The sequence below is a fragment of the Coenobita brevimanus genome, chromosome 17, assembly GCF_032717465.1.
Source record: "Coenobita brevimanus isolate Jiangsu-jjx chromosome 17, ASM3271746v2, whole genome shotgun sequence".
NCBI classification, from domain to species: domain Eukaryota; kingdom Metazoa; phylum Arthropoda; class Malacostraca; order Decapoda; family Coenobitidae; genus Coenobita; species Coenobita brevimanus.
The window spans coordinates 16,366,428-16,372,017 of NC_136970.1; positions in this window are offsets into that span (position 1 = coordinate 16,366,428).

A 5,590-nucleotide genomic window follows, 5' to 3' on the forward strand; every position below is an offset into this window, starting at 1 on the left:
ATTTTTTCTTTTTTCTTTTTCTAAATTCCTTTGTGTTTCTTAATCATTGTCATAATAGATCATTACCTTCATATATAATATTTTACTGCTTTTACATCTGTGTTTCTTTCCTTTTCCCTCCATCCATTAAAAATGTTTCTGGTGTATTATTTTTTTTTCTTCATTCCTTATTTTCAATTTCTTGTTTCCCCTGTTTTCCTCCGTTATGTAGTTTTTGTAATTACTGTCCTTTCTATCCGTTGTGGTTGTCAAGATGTAATGTCTAGGTAGTTACAAGCACCATATTGTACATTTTCTTTATTCCTCCTCCCCCACCTCTCTCTCTCTCTCTCTCTCTCTCTCTCTCTCTCTCTCTCTCTCTCTGCTGGTGTTTGTCATGGCTGCTGTGGCTTCTGTGCTGGTGTTTGTCATGGCTGCTGTGGCGTCTGTGCGTGTGTTTGTCAGGGTTGGTGTGGCGTCTGTGCGTGTGTTTGTCATGGCTGCTGTGGCGTCTGTGCGTGTGTTTGTCAGGGTTGGTGTGGCGTCTGTGCGTGTGTTTGTCATGGCTGCTGTGGCGTCTGTGCGTGTGTTTGTCAGGGTTGGTGTGGCGTCTGTGCGTGTGTTTGTCATGGCTGCTGTGGCGTCTGTGCGTGTGTTTGTCAGGGTTGGTGTGGCGTCTGTGCTGGTGTTTGTCATGGCTGCTGTGGCGTCTGTGCTGGTGTTTGTCAGGGTTGGTGTGGCGTCTGTGCTGTCTGTGTATCAGAGCATCATCTGGAGTTATATACTGAAACTGTCTCCTGGAGGTGACGTCGGTCGTGTCGTGTGTCTTAATGTATGATTTGGCCAGATACCGTCCATTGCACATATATGATGTCGTAGTAAATATTGTGCATCCACACCGTCCAGTGCACACATATGATACTAGGTAAGTACTATGCACCTATACAGTCCAGTGCATGTATATGATGAGTAAGTTATGTGCACCGACACAGTCCATTGTATAATCAGGGAAAGTAATCGAAGCACTGGTGTGAGACGGGTGAATGTGAAGCAGCAGCCAGACCTCACATGTCTGGTAACTGTGAGCGTGAAGGAGGGGGATGCGAGGGACTGGGGGCAGAGGAGGGTTTGGTGATAGGTTGGGAATCATGTGTAAGTCTGCAATATATGATGTGGACGGTGCGTTTGGGTTACTATAGTAAGGATAGATGACAATATGATGGTAGCATTTTATTTTAAAAGATTACGTAGATGTCTGTAGAATTAGTGTTGTCAGGAATGTTATGGAAGTTTGCTTGGTTCGGTCAGAGGTTTGAATGCTTTCATTCCCTCTCGACTTTAACATGACTCGTTTCCCCAGGAGAAAATCATAACGATACATATATATTTTTTGTTGACTCGAAAACAAAACCACAGTATTATCTACCCTACCTACCTACCTACCTACCTATCTATCTATCTACCTATCTATCTAAGTAAATTCTGATAAATTTGTTTATTTAGTCATTCTCTGTCATCCCACTGTTACCATTCGCCTGCAAACATTTCCAGTGTTATTCTGGTAATTCTTCTTCTCGAACTTTGAGTCTGGGGTAGGGAGTAATAATAGAAAAAACAACAGGTTTCTCGTTTTCCTTTAGGCAGAATAACATGGGAAGTCGTACTTATAAGATCAGTCTCTGTAACTATCTTTCCTATCGAAGATTACAAAACGAAGGCAACGAAGCATGCCTTTGACAGTAAACATGCACTGATACTGTGACTTAAGCAGCTCTCCAAACACTCGCACCCCCGGCCACCCTCCCTCCCACTCACAGTTATCAGACATGTAGGGTCTGGCTGCTGCTTCGTGACTCTTCGTCGACCACCAATGCTTCGAACAGTGGGTAATGCGGAACTTTCCCTGACTACATATATGCGATGACTGAGTTATGTGCACCCACACGGTTCATTGTACATATATATGATAACTGAGTAAGTACTATGCACCATATTGGCACTTACTGACATATTACTGTACCACACCAGTATAGAAATACTATTGCCTTGCCTCAGGTGCAGGTACTACTTGTGGGGATGGTATATGGCTGTCTATAGAATGAATATGATGAAGCGGGTTACCCGGAGCGTCCTCTGAGATGTCTAATTGTCTGCGTTACTTAGAACCAAGCCCCAGTGCTCTTACATAATGGGCAGCTGCCATTGTAGTGGTGGAATGGTACTAGTGTAGTGTTGGTGGTCGTGGTGGTGTAATGCAGTGGTGCAGCTATATGGGGAGTCATACAGTCGGCATCACCCGCTGTGATGCCGCTTGCCGTCTGGACATATCTTGGTGCTACGATCGTGGGAGGCACTAAATCCGTGTTACAACATGTAGAGCATGACCAAAACTGTAGGTGTGATGTAATTTGTTGCAATTATATTTCCCCGCTGGTTGTCTCGCTCATACCTGGCCTGTCTGCCGGATGCAAATGAAGGTCAGAGGTGCTGTGGTAGAGTAGGTGGGTGGTAATTGGGGTCACACAGTGGGTGACCCTGTTGAGACGATAAACTTTGTGTGGTGCAAATGTGATTTACGATAAAAACTGTGTCACGTATCATGTGTGAGGGACAAAAGTGTGTCAAGGTATAGAGATACCTGCTCTACATCACCCCTCCCATTTACTCTGTGGTAAACATGTATTTATAATCTTATTTCTTAACATATAAGTTAATATTAATAAATGCCAAGCTTATATTTTTTTTTTTTTTTTTTTTTTATGCGAGGAAGAAGGAACCAAAGGCCATGAGCCCGCAGTAACAGTTCCCTCCAAGAGAAAAACAAAATACAATAGAGAGCCAAATTCAAGATCCGATCATTTTGAGATGCCTGGACACACTGCGTTTGAAAGACTGGAGATCATAGGCAGGAGGAAATACAGACAGAGGGAGACAGTTCCAGAGCTGACCTGTTGCATGAATGAAAGACTGGGAGTAACGGTTAACTCTTGCATTAGAGAGTTGGACAGAAAAGGGATGAGAGTTTGCTGCCAGACGGGTGCTACGCGCCCGTCGTAGAGGTGGAGGAATGCAAGCAGACAGTTCAGAGGAGCAGTGACCATTAAAGTAGCGATAGAAAAGAGATAAAGATGCAACAGTGCGGCGAAGAGACAGAGGTTGAAGGGAGTCAGTAAGAGGAGGAGAGTTAATGAGACGAAAAGCCTTTGACTCCACCCTATTGAGAAGAGCTGTATGTGGGGAGCCTCCCCACACATGAGAGTTGTACTCCACACAGGGGCGGATAAAACCCCTGTATAGAGTCAACAATTGTGCAGGGGTAAAGAAAGAGCGGAGTCGGCTTAGCACACCCAATCTCTTGGAAGCAGATTTTACAAGAGATGCAATATGATCTTTCCAAGATAAGTCCCGAGTAAATGAAACCCCAAGCATGTTCAAGGATGATGCAGGATTAATCTGAATATTATTAAACATTAGTGGGTATACCTGTGGAAGATTTTGTCGGGTTGATAGGTGTAAGAACTGAGTCTTAGAAGCATTAAAGACAACCATATTATTTTTACCCCAGTCAGAGATATGAGCCAAGTCAGACATTAGGTGTGCCATAGCTTCATCCCTTGTTTCTTGAAGTAACTGTTGAGATGGGCGTTGCGGGAACCGAATGGAAAGGTGAAGGGTGGAGTCATCAGCGTATGATCTGTTTAGTATAAAAGACACGATTATACGTTATATCTTTCTTGAAAGGGGAAAGTCATTCGTATTTCATTAGCTCATTTATTTTAACTAGTAAAGTTTAACTTCAACCTAACCTGATATGAAACCAAACGTACAACATTGCCTAATCTTACCCTAATCTATAATCATACCGTTTCATTAAAAAAGGTAAACAAATTAACGGGTAAACAGACAAGAAAATTAAAGAAACGTTAAGTGCAGCATCATTTTATGTTGTTCAGTTTATATATATATATTTTTTTCTTAATACGATAAATTAACTGCAGATACGTGAACACAGTGACTAGTAAACAAGTAAACCAGTTCAACTAATTTAGATGCAGGTTTTCTGTAGTATTATTTGGTTGACATGATTATATTTGTAATAAATTATTCTTAAGGTCTGTGAACCTGAATTTTTTGACGAACCAGGTAAATTCATTATGGGAGGATATATTTCGATCACAACACATTAGGATTATTTCACAGCCCCACTCAACTCGGAAACTTAGCAAGATTTTATCACGTCGTGGTGTAGTGGCATCAGTGCCTGACTTCTATCTAGAGGTCTTGGGTCCGATTCACGGTCAAGAGCGTAAAACACGTTGGTACAAATGCATGTAATGTGCGTCTCTCCAACATATAAAGACGCTCGAATTGTGTCTGGGAGAGATTAAAACTGCTCTGTCACTTGCCGAGTTGCGTGGGGCTATGAAATAATCCTAATGTGTTGTGACTGAAGTATATCCTCCCATAATGGATTTACCTGGTTCGTCAAAAAATTCAGATGTCACAGCTTTTATCTCGTCTTTGTGTAGTGGCATCAGTGCCTGCCTTCTGTCTAGAGGTCTGGGGTTCGATTCCCGGTCAAGAGCGTAAGAAACATATATATACATATATATATATATATATATATATATATATATATATATATATATATATCATTCAATTCTACGGTGCTTCATGAGAAGCGTAGAAGCCCGGGGCTGGGCAGTTTGGTCCTGACAATATATATATATATATATATATATATATATATATATATATATATATATATATATATATATATATATATATATATATACATATATATATGTGTGTGTGTGTGTGTGTGTGTGTGGCAGGTGGGGGCGCTCACCATCCACTCGCTCGATGTACAGTAGTGCTGCTGTTGGGTGTCTGCCCTTTCCTCTCCGCCATCCTTCTTTCCCTTCCATCCTCTTCTGTCTTTCTTTCATTCTTACCTTGTCCTTCTGCCTACTGGTGACTTTACACTCCCTCTTCTGACTTTCTTTCCTTCATTCTTTCCTCTTCCTTCTGCCTGTGGGTGGCTGTACACTGAGTGACAAGCCAAATGGTTTCCTGTACACCAGGAAACCATTTACAACGCTGGGTGGAACCCATATAATCAGTTTTGGCGCGTGGTGGTTTAGTGGGTAATTATTGCGCTCCAATCGCATTGAGCCGGTGAAGGTTTATATTCAAGGGGTGGTTGAGTTTGATTGCTCATGGAATGCTACTCAGGGATGAGTGAGGCTGGTCGCTCTCATCTTAAATGTCAGGACCCACTGCCTAGCCTCGGGCTCCTATGCTCCTCATGGGGCAATGTAGGATTGGATGATGGATGGATGGATGGATATACAAACTCTAGGCCTCTTTATTCTAGTTCAGTCTTACTTTCTACTCCATAAAGACCATGTACCTATTATGCTTTTGAAGAGGGATTATAAGATTATATTATTAGAGGGATATAATAGAGGGATTATATATATATATATATAGAGAGAGAGAGAGAGAGAGAGAGAGAGAGAGAGAGAGAGATACAAACTCTAGCCCTCTTTGTTCTAGTTCAGTCTTTCTTTCACCTCCATAGAGACCATGTACCTATTATGCTTTTGAA